At 52.3% G+C, this 17,328-nt stretch overlaps 1 long non-coding RNA gene across 2 annotated transcripts; it reads left to right on the top strand.

The window, feature by feature from the left end:
• The first annotated feature begins 8,426 nt into the window (after nucleotides 1-8,426).
• LOC127491180 (uncharacterized) lies at nucleotides 8,427-16,257 on the top strand. 2 transcript variants are annotated; one of them, XR_016216262.1, is made up of 7 exons: nucleotides 8,427-8,559; nucleotides 8,780-8,848; nucleotides 9,207-9,394; nucleotides 9,609-9,658; nucleotides 11,349-11,492; nucleotides 12,812-16,027; nucleotides 16,126-16,257. It is a non-coding gene; the product is annotated as an uncharacterized LOC127491180 (long non-coding RNA). The 2 variants fall into 2 exon arrangements; XR_007919777.3 differs by lacking the exons at nucleotides 8,427-8,559; nucleotides 9,609-9,658 and having other exon boundaries at nucleotides 8,675-8,848.
• Nucleotides 16,258-17,328: the final 1,071 nt, after the last annotated feature.

Here is a 17,328-nt window from a genome sequence, read left to right as displayed (position 1 = left end):
CTCACTTCATTTTTAAGAGAGCTTGTGCATGATCACTACAACTCTCATTACCATCCTTGGGCAAAAGCAGGCTGGCAGTTATATTAGTGAATTTCTCTAGTGAAATAAATGACTCTCAAACTTTAGTGGCTGAACACAACAGCCATTTATTTAGCTCACGGGACGGTGTATGAACTGGCTACTTTTCTTCCCTGGACCAGGCGGGACTTGCTAGGTTCACGCAACTGCAGGCAGGTGCAGAGGACCCATTCTAGGTTGGCTGTCCTTTTCTGTGGCCATCAGGTCAAGGTCATGGAAGACAAACTTAATTATTTGTGGGTGAAATAGGAGGTCAAGAGCATTGCTGTCATCTGGTGGTTACCCAGGAAATTTGTGATGGAATATCTTAGAACAGACGTCCACCAGTTAAATGGAGACCACCAACATAGTGGTTTCGGAGAGATGTTGATTCTTCAAGTAACAGTCCAGTTATTAGAAGTGTAAGGCTGAGTGGGCGAAGTCACAACATCAGTACTGACATTGGCCTCTTATCTTGATGTTCGCCGTCCCTGGAATTTTACCCTCATTCCTGTGTTTCACTGTGGTTCACCATTGGATTCATCTTCTTGGTAGGAAGACAGAGAAAGAGAGAGAGAGAGAGAGAGAGAGAGAGAGTATCACTCTCCTTAAGGGCATGACTCAAAAGTTGCTCAGGCCTCTTTTGCTGAGATCCTATTGGCCAGCACTGAATGGCATGGTCAACTGGGCTGCAAGGCAGGCTGAGAAGTGTGGGCTTTATTCCAGGTGGCCGTGTCCCCAGTTAAAAATCAGGAGTTCTATGACCACAGAAGGAGAGAAGGAGACCAGTGGGGGACAACGTCACCCCAGCTACAGGGTAATATTTTTTGCAAGCTGCTTTGAGGACCAAAGCTGTGGCACATGAGAAGCTGTTGCTCGCCACAGACTGGCTCTTAGGGGGCACGGTTGGAAGCCCTGGTGTGATTTGATGTTGGTCTGATGGTGGTGGAAAGAGTCTTCCCTGTGGAGGCAGACGGACCTCCTTGTGTGCCTGGGGTGAGAAATCTGACCTTTGTGGGCCTCAGTTTCTTCAAAGATAAAGTGGTTCCACCCACAGTGGCAAGGTTACGAGGGCTGAAACAGTGCATGCCAAGTGCTCATGACAAATCTGGCACAGAGGTGCCGTCCAGCGTGTTGATATTATTTATGGCCCCACGGTGGGATTAATTACCGGGTTTCCTAGGTCAGACTTGAATTTTCACTTCAAACAGAAATCAGAATTCTGGGAATCGCTCTTGGCTCCCTCCCCAGTGAATATCCCACTTCTTCGCCACCACCTCCCAGGTGGAGCCTGCATTTGCCAATACCCAGTCTGCTGAGCAGCTGAGGACAACAAGGTGACCAAGTTCTGGTTTATAGGGTGTGCTGGGAGATGTCTTTGCCTCTTATACAAAGAGAGAGAAAGACACCTAAATGGAGTTACCCTTTCCCCATGGCTGGTCCTCAACCCTACTCTTCCTACTTCTTTTAAAACCAGTGGCATGAGAATGTGATGTCTGGAACTATGGCAGCCATCCATGCCCAAGAGTTGTAATAACCCAAGGGATTAAAAAAGGCATGAGAGGAATCAAAAGAGCCTGTGTCCTTGATGTCTTTGTTGAGCTGCTGAGCCAACTCAGAAACTATTCACCCCCAGGCTTCTTGTCAAATGAGGTAATAACATGTCTTCATTGTTTAAGGTACTTTTACTTGGTTGTTTCTTTCCTTGTCACTAAAAGCATTCTCATATGCCTGTAAATCCTGTGAGAGGAAGGTGTACTATCCCTAAGGCTATTCCAAAAAATGTGCCACACACTAAACAGGCTTTTTCCCAAAAGGGCTTAGCAAGTGCACACCCTCTTATGATGACAACTCTGAAGGGGCCACTCTTCCTTTTGGATGTATGCGTGCGAGGCTATTTATTTTTTAAAAATATCAGTCTTGTTCCTTTATGACCAATCTTCTGGGCATCAAGTCAACCAAACGCAGTATTCCCTTAGTGTGGCTTGTGTCGGGGACAGTTAATAGCACCAGTGAAATACTAGAGAGAGGGCCGGCGCTGTGTCTCAATAGGCTAATCCTCCGCCTGTGGTGCCGGCACACCGGGTTCTAGTCCCAGTTGCCCCTCTTCCAGGCCAGCTCTCTGTTATGGCCCGGGAGTGCAGTGGAGAATGGCCCAAGTCCTTGGGCCCTGCACCCCATGGGAGACCAGGAGAAACACCTGGTTCCTGGCTTCAGATCAGCGCGATGCGTTGGCCGCAGCGGCCATTGGAGGGTGAACCAATGGCAAAAGGAAGACTTTTCTCTCTGTCTCTCTCTCTCTCACTGTCCACTCTGCCTGTCAAAAAAACAAAAAACAAAAAAAACCACCTCATTGTCAGGGTGAGGGTGGAGAGAACAAGGAGACAGATAATTCCAAGAACATATGAGAAGAGAAATGACATCTGGAAGTGCCAAGGAGAGGAACCCAGACACAGGGCAGGGCATGATGTGGAGCAAGTGAAACCAGGAAGAACGTTTATTGAACACCTAATTTGGCATGAGTGGAGTTATGAATATATGACTTAATTTTTCAGTTCTGGGACCAATAGGGGGTATTTAAAAATGTCATGGAAAAATGAATTCAAAGATAAGTTTATTCTGGTGGAAAAACATTATGAAATCATATATGAGTGGTCTTCAAAAAATTCATAGAAAATAAGTATTAGGAAAAAACTATGGTTTCAAATTTTTTTGCACTGAAATTAACTTATCTTTTAATTATATTTTCTCATGAAGTAAAAAAGCATTTGACATCTTTTTAACTGACTGATATGGATTGGACAGATGGATGGGGTACCATGTAATATCTCTCAAACCGTGTGATGTGCAGGTGGGTGAAACATGCCCATGTCCGCCAACATTTTGTGAAGTCCCCTCTATTAGTACATGAGGGCTGCCAGCAAAGACCCCATAACTCATCAGCATCAACATATTGTGCACCTCCATCGAGACAAAGAGGCGGGTGGGGAAGCAGAGGCAGCACGGGTACCAATCAGCATACCCAGCATTGGCGTATTAGGGTTTGCTTATTTGCATGTAGCCAATCAGAACAAGAGTGTGAATGGCATCACCCCAGGGAAACCAATCACAGGAAAGGAATTCTGCATGACAGAGCCCAAGAACCCTAATGGCAGATGGTTAGAGGGCATGGGCTATGTACTGGGTCCCCCTTCTCTTTCCCCTACTTTCTTAAGTAACCCTTGAAGTTCTGTGATCAGAGGCTCCGGGTCACACTCTAAAAAGAGCTCATCTGTTGGCTTCAACCCATGGTGGAGGCAAGAGAGAGCACTCATTGCTACAGGTGCGCCATTCCTGCAGGTGCCTTCCTGGACAGTAAGGCATTGATAAAGCCCATTCTCCCAGAGGGATACTCATCTGTGTGTGTCTTAACAGGACGGGTTCGCCTAAGTAGTTTATATAGTTTTATATTGGATGATCCTTCTAGTGTTAAATAATCCTAATTGTGTGTGTGTGGTCTGAAAAGCCTTCCTCTGCTGGCTTGCTACTTTGAGAGACCAGTGCAGCGTTAGAACCTTGTAGCTTTCACAGTGCGCTCATCAACAAGGGCTCTGAAAGATGCTTTTGCTGAAGTAACAAGGATGCACTTTGCGAACCCCGTGGCTGTTTCTGCAGCTCTACTGCCCCTAGGGTTCCCTCCAGAGGCCGGTGCTACCGTGAAGTTGGACTCTACAACTCCAGGAGCACAGCCACGGTGGGCAGGGTCACCCCTAGCCAGCACTGCTCCGTGCTGCATATTTGCAAAGGTAACAGAAGGTCTCCTTGCACCTGCAGCACCTGAGGTTTTGTAATTAGAGCTTTATTCCTTTGGCTAAAGCAAAACAGGGAAACTCTCTGAGTCTTAAAAAGTGCATTCCTGGCTGGCGCCGTGACTCACTAGGCTAATGCTCCGCCTGCGGCACCGGTATCCCAGGTTCTAGTCCCGGTTGGGGCTCTGGATTCTGTCCTGGTTGCTCCTCTTCCAGTCCAGCTCTCTGCTGTGGCCCAGGAAGGCAGTGGAGGATGGCCCTTCCTGCACCCGCATAGGAGACCAGGAGGAGGCACCTGGCTCCGGCTTCGGATCAGCGCAGCGCGCAGGACGTAGCGGCCATTTGGGGGATGAACCAACGGAAAGAAGACCTCTCTCTCTCTCTCTCTCTCTCTCTCTGTCTAACTCTGCCTGTCAAAAAAAAAAAAAAAGTGCATTCCTACTTGGGGAGTGAAACTTTACAAAACTGATTCTCCTGACAACCCCGCCAGATGGGTTTGCTGATTACAACTGTTTACTGGATGAAGAAACAGGCCCAAACAGAAGCCAGAACTTAAGCCCTTGGCTTGGATTCCCGATACCTATGCACAAAGTAGCCTCTTGGGGCTCCCGTTGCTCGGCTATAAATTGGACATGAGGATGCAGTAGCTAGGACTTTATACAGTAGGACAGAATGACGCATGCTGCTCTTAATAGTTCATTCATTCATTCATTCATTCGTTGACTGCAGGTAGCAAGTGCTTCTTTCCAGGCCTGATCTGAGGAGCAAAGAGCTACTAAGATAATTAAAGAGACACGCCCACACCATCAATAAAAAATCACGATACTCCGCTTACATTAAGCCAGCCGTCAGGCATACTTTAACACCATCCCCCCTGGACTGGGTTTGTTGGGTTCACGCTTTGTAGATGCAGAAACTGAGGCCTGGGGAGTTCAGCAATTTGCCCAAGGTCACACAGGAGGAGATGGAGGGGGCTGGGGTCTGACTCAGGTTCGACTGAGGCTGGAGCTTTCCTTCTCAGTCTCTCACGGCCTCTTCTACGCTGGAATCCGTCTGCGCTGGGCTTGCTTTGGTCACATGTGGCAGGCTTGCCAAGGGGCCACACAAGCCTGTGGTGGGTAGGCCAGTGACCCAAGAACTCGGATGAGAGCCGCTGAGACATTCAGGTGAAAGTATGAGGCTACTTCCGGAAGTTCATGGGAAAGTGGGCTATTTGATGAGCTATTTGAATGATCCAGACTCTCTGGATCATGGTCGGATCATGGCTGCACTGGGCTGGACAGGGGTGGACTGAGAGGGTCCCTCACCTGCTCCCGCCTCAGCAGCACTCTGAGCCCTGATTCGTGAACTACACAGGGTGCCTCTGTTAATTTCCCTAAATGTCTGCCCCGCATAAGGAAGACATCCAGAATCCTATCAGTTGCCCTTTTAAGAAAACACTGAGGCAGCTACTCATTTATTTACTTCCTATTTGTTTATTTATTTATGAGGCAAAGGGGTGTGGAGGGAGAGTGCTCCTATCTTCTGGTTCACTCCCCAAATGCCTGCAACAGCCAGAAACTCAATCTGGGTCTCCCACGTGGGTGTCAGGGATCCAGCTGGAACGAGGAATCACCTCGTTCCTCCCAGGATCTGCATTAGCTAGAGGCTAGAATCAGGAGTGGAGCTAGCAATTGACCCAGCTACTGTGAAATGGGATGTGTGAACCTTGACCTGATCCTACGCCCCAGGCCAAATGCCCATCCCCTTCATATATATATTTATATTTATTAGGCAGGACACAAGACACCCCCCACACACACACGTGGGCACACACACAATGTGGTTTTTTAAAAAAGATTTATTTATTTGAAAGTCATAGAGAGAGACAGAGAGAGAGAGAGAGAGGTCTTCCATCCACTGGTTCACTCTCCAATTGGCCACAATGGCCGGAGCTGCGCCCATCCGAAGCCAGAAGCCAGGAGCTTCTTCCAGGTCACCCATGTGGCTGCAGGGGCCCAAGGGCTTGGGCCATCTTGTATTGCTTTCCCAGGCCATAGCAAGAGCTGGATCGGAAGAGGAGCAGCCTCGACTAGAACCGGCACCCATATGGGATGCTGGCGCCTCAGGCCAGGGCGTTAATCCACTGCGCCACAGCGCTGGCCACACACAATGTGATTCTTCGAAAAGAGCAAGAAATGACGCTGAAGCCGGGCTGGGTTTCTATCCTGCCTTCTTTCTGGCTCACTGAATTCTAACCCAGAGGCAGAAGGCTCACTGCATTCTGTTTCATTTTAGAAGTGACATGGACACTTTGAGATTCAATGATTGTTTACAGCCCTTGTCTCCACTGTTGAGGGACAGTTTTTTTTTTTCCTTCATACTATTCATTGAATTCTTTACTTTGTGTAGGGTTAATCTTATGAGTATAAAGTAAACTGAAAGTGGATCATTATAAGAATTAAGAGAGGGAATAAGAGAGGAAGGAGGAGGAGGGTGGAGTGAGAGGCATCCCTGTGTTTCTCAATCTGTATATATGAAATACATGAAAAAAAAAAAAAAGGACAGGCTGTGATGTGTTGTCACCACAAAAAAGATAACTATATGAGGTCATAGATTTTTTTAAAAAGATTTATTTATTTATTTGAAAGTCAGAGTTACACAGAGAGAGGAGAGGCAGACAGAGAGGTCTTCCATCCACTGGTTCACTCCCCAATTGGCCACAACGGCTGGAGCTGCGCTGATCCGAGGCCAGGAGCCAGGAGACTGGTGGGGGGGCCCAAGGACTTGTGCCATCTTCTGCTGCTTTCCCAGGCCATAGCAGAGAGCTGGATTGGAAGAGGAGCAGCCAGGCCTTGAACCGGTGCCCATATGGGATGCTGGCACTGCAAGTGGCGTGGCTTTACCTGCTATGCCACAGTGCCGGCCCCTATTAACTAGATTTAATACTTCCACAATGTATATAGACATCAAAACATCATGCTCTACATGGTAAATACACACAGTTTTATCTGTCAGCTTAAAAATAAAAACAAAACTGAATTTTCATAAAGATAATATTTACTATGCTCATTAATATATTCTCTATTTGTTGACTTTGTTTCTTGCTCCTCAGTTGATGGATAAATAAACTATGGTTTATTCATCAGTAGGAGTGATTTGATAATAAAGAGGCATTGAATACTGGGGGAAAAGAAAGGAGCCGAAGATCTTGAAAAGCAACATCCACTTTTACAGGTGGCTTCAGAAACATGCTCTGTTTTTCTCATTTCTTCAATGAACCTATGATGGGGGCATCATTACCTCCCTCGTATAGATGGACAAACCAGGGCCCGGGAGACCGTGTGATAGGTGGGCAGCGTTGGCAGACTGAGACTGTAACCTTATAACAGCAGACACGTGCCACCTTTTATAGCTGACAAGGATTTGAGTTACCTGTCTAACCTCTCAACCCATTCGGCCAACAAACCTGGTAGGGTGCACCTGCTCTTTAGCTATTTTGCGCTGTGGCTGGCAGTTGAACTAGCCTTCTTCTCCCTGCTTCTTGAATTTTCTAGTGGGCAGAGACTCGGCCACTTGGTGGTGCTGTGGGAAGATGTTTCTCCTGAGAACTTGCCTTTGAAAGGTGCAAACACCATAGACCGCACTTGAAGGGAGAGAGGTGTCCTTCATATCTGTGTGTGTATGTGTGTGTGTGTGTGTGTGCAGGCTTGCAGCATCTGGCCACATCCTGCTAACTTTGGGCAGGTGGGACTCTGAGTTCAGACATTTTAGGAATCTAAGGGGCGTGCTTGTCTTGGGGACAGGGAAACACAGAGTGAGTGAGGTTCTCAGTTAATCCCCAGTCCTGCGGGTTTCCCCGGTGCCCAACCTGTCCTGAAAGAAATCAGTGGCTCTTCCCACCACGTGTAACACGCAGTTTCTTTCAGGAGTCGTTAGCTGTACAGCCCAGTGGCTTTTCTCCTTCTGTGCGCTGACTTGTGTTGCCTTCTGCGGTCTTTTGCGAGATGTGACAGCCTATGCACACTGCTGCCCTGCGTCCTGTCTCCTCACGTGCAGGCAGGGAGACCTCACCTTTGGTCTCTCAGTCTCTTAGCACATGGGGAAAACAGATGGATCTGGTGCCATGCAAAATATCCTCGTGAGGACTGAAAGAGCTCGCCACTGGGGCAGCACTTTGTAAAGTGCAAAGCACGGTGCAGATGGGAGGGACTGGGAGCTCCCTGAGAGCCGAGGGGCGTCTCTACGTTACCATTTATCCCTCCCCCACGCGACTGCATTGTCACAGGTGCTGAACTCGCATGTGTCCAGTGAACGAACGGCCAGGCGGACGCAGAGCGTCACGAGTGGGTGGGCACACTGGAAATGTGGCCATTGACCTAAGGACTTCAGGGGTTGGGGCTGGGCGAGGGAATTGGAGAAGCTGGCTCTGGAGAGGCATCTGGGACATGCGCCTCCTCTGCCAGCAAGCAGCCAGTAGATGTCTCACTGGCTGGCCGTGCGGGCAGCCTGGCTGCACTTGGCCTGAGTGAGCGGACCGAGGGCTTCTGCCGGGACAGGCTGGTGACCTGCCTGGAACGCCCTCCCCCTTGTGCCTGCTCTTGGAGCCCAGGTCCCTGGTGACAGTAAACAGAACGTACTCCAGGCCTGATACGAATCTGCCTTGGATCTTGGCAGGGTGGGGCTGGGGGACCTGTCTCCCATGGTTAAGAAAATACAAATAAAAACAGCACAGGTAAATATAGGCAATTATGGAGGAAACCCAGGTCTCAAGCCCATTTTCCCCTGACCTAGAAATTTTTTTTGGGGGGGGGTAGGGGAGGGAGAGGGCAGTTTGGGATAGAGTTACTTGGGGCATTGTAATTGCTTGACGTAGTTACTATAAAATTGGTAGAATAAATCTAATGATAAAGTTAGTATTTGAGCAGCAGGCATAGCTGGTGCTGTTTTGCCAGTGCTTTCCACAGGCCACGCAGGTATGACGCTAAGTTCTGCATAGGTGCTACCTTCATTCATCCTCCGAGGTAAGTATCAACCCTGTAGGATTATAGCATCCCGACTCTAATGGTAGATAATAGTACTATACCTATTTTACAGATGAGAAAAGTGAGGTTTACTCACTTCCTGAGACTCTAGATAGAGCTAGCAGGTGGAAGAGCTACAACTCAAACCATTTGTCTATCCATTCATTCACTCCACAAACACTCACTGACCACCTACTTCTGTTTCTTTTTACTTGTTATGAATGTGGCTGCTAGAAAAGTTAGAAATGCATGAGGGAGGGGCCAGTGCTGTGGTGCCGTGGGTTAATGCCCTGGCCTGAAGCGCCGGCATCCCATAAGGGTGCTGGTTTGAGACCCGGCTGCTCTACTTCCTGTCCAGCTCTCTGCTATGGTCCGGGATAGCCGTGGAAGATGGCCCAAGTCCTTGGGCCCCTGCACCCACGTGGGAGATTCAGAAGAAGTTCCTGGCTCCTGGCTTCAGATCGGCGCAGCTCCAACTGTTTCAGGCAACTGGGGAGTGAACCAGCAGATGGAAGACCTCTCTCTCTCTGCCTCTCCTCTCTCTGTGTAAGTCTGACTTTCAAATAAATAAATAAACCTTTAAAAAAAATTGCATGAGGACAGCACTTCCAAAAGTTCACAGAAAGGTAAAATTAAAAGGCATGTTGATTTTGGTGCAGAAACGCTAAAATCCCTGCATAGATTTTCTGTCACATGCAATTTCCATGAACTTTTGGAAGAGTGTCCCATGTGGCTCATATCGTCTTTCTGTCGGACACAGCTGCTTCAGACCTGGCCATCCTGCGCTCAAGGGCAGCTGGGAGGAGCCGGGTGAGCCACTGAGTCATTGCAATGCCATGAGGTAACCTGGGAACGGAGTGCCCTGGGGACGGAGAACTGAACCTTCAGTTCTGCCCAGCACAGGGTCAGAGGAGAGGTAAATGTCCTCAGATGAGCACCCTAGATGAGTAGGAGTTGGCTGTCCGAGGACAGCAGAGGGGGCATCCCAGACAATGGGCACAGCAGGTGCACAGGCTCAGAGGCACGGAGCAGTGGGAAGGGCACCTGGAATGCGAGGTGCATCGGGGCGGGTGTGAATATGAGTCAAGGGCGTCCTATGGGGTGTGACCATGCAGGAAACGGGAAGGCAGCACTATGAAGCCAGAAGAAAGAGCACTGGTGGTGCCAGCTTCCATGCCCCATGGTTGCTCCTGCAGAGGTCAGCTCGTTGACTCCAGGCCTGTTTGTTGAGTTTCTGTTGCATGCTAGGCATTGTCTCGGGACTACAAGGCGGGGAACAAGGCAGACGGAAGCCACTGCTGACAGGCAGGGCACAATATCCAGGGCAAGGAGGAAAGAGAACAAACGGGTCAGAGAGGTGGAGTGACTCAGATGAAGTCACACAGCTGGAAACCAGTAAGACCAGGATTCTAATGAGTCCCTGTGGAACGAGTGCCAGCACTCTGCTTGCTTTGCCTGGACCGACCTTGTCCTGAAGGCCCCAGCGGATCAGCAGAGTTTTGGAGGAGGCAGCCCAGCGGCAGATGGGTGTTTCAGGGAAGAACTATGGTGGTCACACGGAGGAGGAAAAGCCCTGCGATAGTGACTAAGAGTGGTCAGACTCGTGCTTTGCAGTTCTTGGCATCCGTCATGGCCACCTCCTTGGCCGCTCTGCAGCCCCCCGCCTCCCCACGTCTGTTTTCAATACCGTGGCTAGAGGGAGACGGTCCAAACCTGAGTCTGACTGTCACTGCCTTAAGCAAAGTTGGCCAATGGTTTTGTGCATGATCCGGGATGAAATTCACACCTCCAGCATCACTCCATGACGTCCTGCACTGTTTGGTCCTCTCTTAACTCTCTGGACTCAACTCCTAGTACTCTGCCTTCTTCACTCCACCCACAGGGGCTTTCTGCCCGTGGGCCTTTGCATAGTTCCCCTGCCTGGAAGCTCTCCCTGGATATCCTGAGTGTCCCACTGGTATGTACCCTCCCTTGCTTCCTTGGGGCCCGCGCTCACATGTCACGTGACCAGAAAGTCCTCCACTGGTCACCCTCTTCATTCTCACTCCCTGGCCCCTCCCACTATCTGCCATGTCACACACTTACCTGTCCAGGGCTCATTGTCTGTCAGTCAACGTAACGAAGTCAGGAACTATATTTCCTTTATTTTGTTGTTTGTATCCCTAACACCTAGCATCATGAGTCAGCACTTAGTTAATACCACTAAGTGCATGAGCCTATTCAGGGAGCACCCTGCAGGGAAAAGCTCTGTAGTCCAAGCTGATGCTCCCAGAACCCTCCGCAGGACCTCAACGGAACCCTGCGAGACTCCCGCACACCCTGCCTGCGACACAGCCACTGTCTCCACCTGCTGGCACCCACCCCTTCCCGGGTGGCGCACTGCGTCTTCTGCTCTGCAGTCCTGCCAGTACCTTCCCCGTCGACAGGAATTCATCTTGTTTCAGTTTCTTTTTTTGCTACTGGAACCTTCCACCAAGTCTCTGCTCTGTGATTCTCGCAGGAAGAAGCTATCTCATTTTCCAGCATGAAGTTAGAACAGAGAAAACAAAGCCAGAGGGACTGTTGCCAACTGCCACGCGCCCCAGGCCCTTCACCTGTGCGTGAGGATCCAGGAGGGGATGAATCTCCTGCAGGAGGCAGGCAGGTCAGTGCCGGAGTCACCCGGGGCCACCGCCTGTTCCACTCTGTCCCATGCTGCAGTGGACGCTCTGCCTTCTCCGTCTGCAAACAGGAGAGATTGAAAGCAAAACCGCACCCTGGGTTGTTTTGATGGTGTCCCTGGCATGGATTCTATTTGTGCCTTGTTTCCTGATGTCACCTATCAATGCCCGTGAAAAGACCTTGCCTTACATTCTTTTTTTTTTAATTTTTAATTAATTAATTAATTTTTTGACAGGCAGAGTGGACAGCAAGAGAGAGAGAGACAGAGAGAAAGGTCTTCCTTTTTGCCGTTGGTTCACCCTCCAATGGCCGCTGTGGCTGGCGCACTGCGGCCAGCGCATCGCGCTGATCCGATGGCAGGAGCCAGGTGCTTCTCCTGGTCTCCCATGGGGTGCAGGGCCCAAGCACTTGGGCCATCCTCCACTGCACTCCCTGGCTACAGCAGAGAGCTGGCCTGGAAGAGGCGCAACCAGGACAGAATCCGGCGCCCCAACCGGGACTAGAACCCGGTGTGCCAGCGCCGCAAGGCGGAGGATTAGCCTAGTGAGCGGCGGCGCCAGCCGCCTTACATTCTTTATACACAAAACGTGGGAGGATGGATCTGACCGTTCACCTCCTGCTGTTTGCAGTGCTGTTTTGTTTCTTACTAATTCACTCAGTCCTCACCAAAAATCTTCTATGATAGGCTAAAAAACATTTAATGAAAAAATTTTGTTTGAAACAGGGGTGGGGTGGAGTGGTTCATCTCCCATTCACTGGTTTTCTCCTCAAATGTCTGCAACAGCTAGGACTGTGCCAGTCTGAAGCCAGAAGGACAAAATTGAATCCAGGTCCCCGACACGGGTGGCACAGGCCACGCACTAGTGCTGCCTCCCAAGATGGACATTAACAGGAAGCTGGAATGGAGGTAGCTGGGGCTCAAACCCTGGCCCTTTGATATCGGATACAACATTCCACACAGGGTCTTAATGGCTGTGCCAAACACCCGCCCTTAACATTCTCATTTGAAAAATGAGAAACCAAAAACAAACAGGAAGTTGCCCAAGATCACACAGCTAGAAAGGGGTAGAGCCAGGACTTGCACTTGGCAGGTCTGGGTTGCTGAGTCCATGTTCCAAGTCCCCATCGGCTATGATTTTGCTGTTTCCCACCAGAAGTCATACCCCATTGGAGAGGTAATTACAAGTAGGATGGGGTTGGGGGGGGTGGCACTGTGGCTTAGCGGGTAAAGCCTGCTGCCTGCAGTGCTGGCATCCCATATGTGCACTGGTTCGAGTCCTGGCTGCTCCACTTCTGATCCAGCTCTCTGCTATGGCCTGGGAAAGCAGTAGAAGATGGCCCAAGTCCTTAGACCCTTGCACCTGCGCGAGAGACCTGGAAGAAGCTCCTGGCTCCTAGCTTTGGATCATCACAGCTCTGGCTGCTGCGGCCAATTGGGGTGTGAACCAGTGGACGGAAGACCCCCACCCCACCCCTGCCTTTCTGTAACTCTTTCAAATAAATAAATAATTTTTTTTTTTTTTAAAAAAAGGAAGTGGGACGGGGTGGGTGGTGCCCTCTTGAGGCTCTGCTCTTGATGGGTGGGCCCGTGATGGGTTCACGGATGCTGGGGCTATATCCACAGTGTCTGTTTCTTGTGTGCATCCCTCCTTTCTCAAGACTGAGTCTCTTGTCACTGGACGCCCTCTGCTGTGTCACAGTGCAGCAAGACAGCCCTCGGCAGGGGCTGAGCATGGGGCCAGGCTTTGGGACATCTCAGCTTCCAAACCTCTGAGGAGCAAATTTCTTTACAAATTACCTAGTATAGCACCAGAAAACCGAGTTGAGACACCATGTTTACAGTCTAGCTTTCAGGCTCATGTGTCAACTTGAGTTATTTAGCCCACATTCAAACAGCTTGGGTCCAGCCAGGAGGTGAGGTGGCTGGGGGTCAGCTGAATGCCCTCCCTGGTGCCTGCTACTCCGAGACTGGATGGAAGCTGCCTGAAGGTAGCCGAGCCTGGTCTGACTTGTCCTAGCGCATCCCTAGCCCCAGATGCATGAAATGCGTCAACTTGGGTTTCTTAACTATTGAATATTTACTCCTCAATGTATGCAGGTGTAGAGACCCAGGCTTCCTTAGCGTCTCGCTTCACCATCCCCTGGGGTCTTAGAGGCCTATTTCCAGCTTGGCAGAGTGGGACGGGCACACCTACGTTTTAAACACCCTGGCCAGCAATCACCGAGCATCACTGGTGCTTCTGTTCCTTTACATCGATTTGGTAGCCAGGGCTGGGAAACGCGTCCCTGGCTGAGTAGCTGCCGGGAAGCTCCCCATGACGGCCGGAGGAGCGTTGAGTTTTAGGTGGGTTTTGAGACTTCTGCCGCACTGCAGAAAAGTATGCTTTTCGGGTGCTGTTTAGTGAAACTTGTCCATTAGGCAGCATTCAAATCAGAATTGTCGGGCCGGCGCCGTGGCTCACTAGGCTAATCCTCCGCCTAGCGGCGCCGGCACACCGGGTTCTAGTCCCGGTCGGGGCGCCGGATTCTGTCCCGGTTGCCCCCCTTCCAGGCCAGCCCTCTGCTGTGGCCTGGGAGTGCAGTGGAGGATGGCCCAGGTGCTTGGGCCCTGCACCCCATGGGAGACCAGGAAAAGCACCTGGCTCCTGGCTCCTGCCATCCATCAGCGCGGTGCGCCGGCCGCATCGCGCTGGCCGTGGCGGCCATTGGAGGGTGAACCAAGGGCAAAGGAAGACCTTTCTCTCTGTCTCTCTCTCTCACTGTCCACTCTGCCTGTCAAAAAAAAAAAAAAAATCAGAATTGTCACCATCTTACATAAAACCTCGTTTAGACGAATGGGAGAACAGTGTCGACCAAAGTGTGCCCATGAACGGATGTCATTAATAGAGGTCCAAGCCGGTGAGAGTTTAGGGAGCTGGCTTCAAGCCTGAACTTGGGCAACTGCTGCTCGACTTCTTTAACCTCTTAGAGACTCCGTTTTCTTGGCAGTGGAACGGGGATTCTAACACCCACCAAGCAGTTTTACGAAGGTTAGATGGAATATATACACAAAATAGAGGACCAGCGAGAGGATGGTAGAGTGCTACCTGTCATTTATGGATCGGTATATAAATATATATATGTATAATATCTACTAAATATAAATATGTAAATGTTCTATATATAGTAGATACGTGACTACTGATATTACTGTTTTCTGAACAAGATCTCCCGTGAATGAGAATGGATCTTCTTCCTGTTGAATTGCGTCAACAATACAAAGTGTAATACAGGACAACCATGGAGGAATGTGTAAGATGTAGGCCAGTGTCAAGGTTCCGAGTGCGCATGTCACACCTGTCCTGTGTCAGCATGAAACCAGCAAGCAGCCTCTACTCAGGCAGAGTGATCAAACCGCTTTCTATCCCTGCCCAGAATTCTAGCGGGAGACACGAAGAGGACGGGTGAAGTGTGCCCCTAAAAGCCACGACGTGTTACGTGTGTCTCTCAATCCTCACCTGATCTGTGAACCACGCCGTTTTCACTGCCGATGCCACGTGTACGGTCACCATCACCCCCTCCCAGGGGAGAGGACAGAGGCACTGTGGGGAAAATAACGGCCCAGGATGGCTACAGCAGGGTGGCCCGTGGATGTGGCCAGTCTGACCCCAGAGCTCAGGCGGTTACTGCAGGAGCCTGGCTGTAGTTGGAGGAGGTGCTTCATGTACGCGAACCCGCCCTTGTGCACGGTGCACACTAGCACTGTGCCGCGTGCAGCCCATTACAAATGCTGTAGGGATTCCGTGAGCAGCCGGACTCTCAGCGCATGCCAGGGACCTCCTCCAGCACCGGTGCCTTCCTGCCTCCTGGTTCAATGACAGGTGACAGGCGGCACGGCAGAGAGCAAGAGCTTAGGGAGGCACATGTAGGGTTGCAGTCCTGGTGCTGCTGTTCAGGAGCTGGGTAACCTGAGGCGAATTACCTAACCTTTCTGATCCGATGTCCTCAGCCCACGGCAGGTGCTGTTCATTCAACAGGTAGGGGTGAAATCCATAACACTGTCAGCCAGCATGATCGAGGCCGTGCCAGCACCCCACATCTCAGCGGGTTAACCCAACAGCACCTTCATAGTCACCCAGTGCGGGCTGGCTGCGGCTCTCCTGGAATCTCTACACGGGCCCCGGGCTGGCTTGGGGAGGTTCCAGCTCTGTCCCCATGATTGCTCAGGCATGGAGAAGCAGCCCTGGCAACCTGCTCGCGTATCCCTTGAGGTTCCCACTTGCAAGCAACACGACTATCCCCGTCTTGCGCCACTGGCCTCAGCAAGTGGGAATGGCCAGAGGGTTCCCACCCAGCTCAGGGGAGGGAAAGAACCAAACAAACTATTGGGTGAGTTTTCACGGCCACTGCGGACACAATCACAGATCCTCCAATCAGAACTTTCCAAAGAGGCAAAAGGGAGCTTTGAGAGGTTCAACAGTTCAAGGTACCGGGAAGCCAGGACTCCATGGCGGGCCGCTCGCTCTCTTAAACCTGCAGGTAGACTGGTGGGGGATGGGGGACCCCGCCAGTGTGGTGGACCCGACAGGTGTGAACAAATGCACCCTTTGTGTATGCCACGGCTCCTGGGGCGGCAGGATTCACATCAAGCATGGGTGCAAGGTACATCAAAGAGTTCCTGGAAAAGAAAATGCAACATGTGTGTTGATTGCTGAAATCCATGCTTGCCAGGAGAGGAACTGAACCCGAGAACAAGAGTGCAGCCCAGCCAGGTACAGCAAGGACGGGGCCACTGCAACTGGGGCGGGGCGCAGAGGCCCGGGGGAGTCCAGGTGAGGCGCCAGACAGGAGGGAGGGCAACAAGGAGTGACGGCGGAAAGGATGGAACCAGGCGGCGGCAGGCAGGGGTCGCGTCCCGGGTGCATAAGCAAAGAACGGCCCGGCCGGTCCCAACACACCGCACCCGGCCTCCGCGGCCCAGCACCTCGCACCACTTCCAACTGCCCCACGGCCATGTCCTCGGGCTCTCTTCTTCTTCCTCGCCTGCTCAGCAGGTCGGGGGCAGCGTCCCGCGTGAGGAGACCCTTCCCGGCTGACCCGCACCTGTGGGTCCCGGTCGCCGCTCCCAGCTCCAGGACCTGGCCTTTCCAGGTTAAGAGAGGTGCAAAGAAGCCAGGAGGCCTGCAGGGCGCGGCGGCCGGGGGGTCCCTGGTGTGCCCACCTCGGACCGCGGTCTCCGCCGGCAGACCCGGCGCGGTCCTGGGCGCGGTGGGAAGGCCGGCGGGCCCGGGGCTCGGCCTCTGAGGCCCTCTCCCGGGCTGTCGCGGCTCGGAGCGGCGGCCGGGGCGCGCAGCAGCGGGTGCGCCGCCGCGGGAGCGCGGCCGTGACTCGCCGCCGGAGCCGGACCCCGCCCCGCCGCCCCTCCCCCAGCCCCGCCGCCACACCGACCGGAAAATGAACGGGCCCCGGCGGCCCCCGGCTCGCCGCGCTCTCGCTCTCCGGGGCCCGCGCCCCCGCAAGCCGCCGCCGCCGCCGCCACCGCCGCCCCGGCGCGAGCAGGAACGGAGACCGAGCGGCCCGAGCCGGAGGCGGCGGCAGGCCCTGGAGAAGCGCCGGGCACCGCGGCACCCGGGCTGAGAGCCCCTCCCCCGCCCGGCGAGGACAAAGCCCCCGAGCCGGCCCGCGCCGCACAAAGGGCGAGCCGCGACACGCACCCCAGCCCCCTCCCGGCTCGGGGTGGCCCCAGCGGCGGCGGGGCGGCGGGGGAAGCCCCACGGCCGCGCCGCCCCCCGCGCCCCTCCCCCGGGGCCGCGAGCGCGCCGCTCCGCCCCCCGGCCGTC

This window comes from Oryctolagus cuniculus, chromosome 11, assembly GCF_051225735.1.
Source record: "Oryctolagus cuniculus isolate XC-2025 breed Fujian yellow rabbit chromosome 11, ASM5122573v1, whole genome shotgun sequence".
NCBI classification, from domain to species: domain Eukaryota; kingdom Metazoa; phylum Chordata; class Mammalia; order Lagomorpha; family Leporidae; genus Oryctolagus; species Oryctolagus cuniculus.
This window is presented reverse-complemented; position numbering and strand designations above follow the sequence as displayed.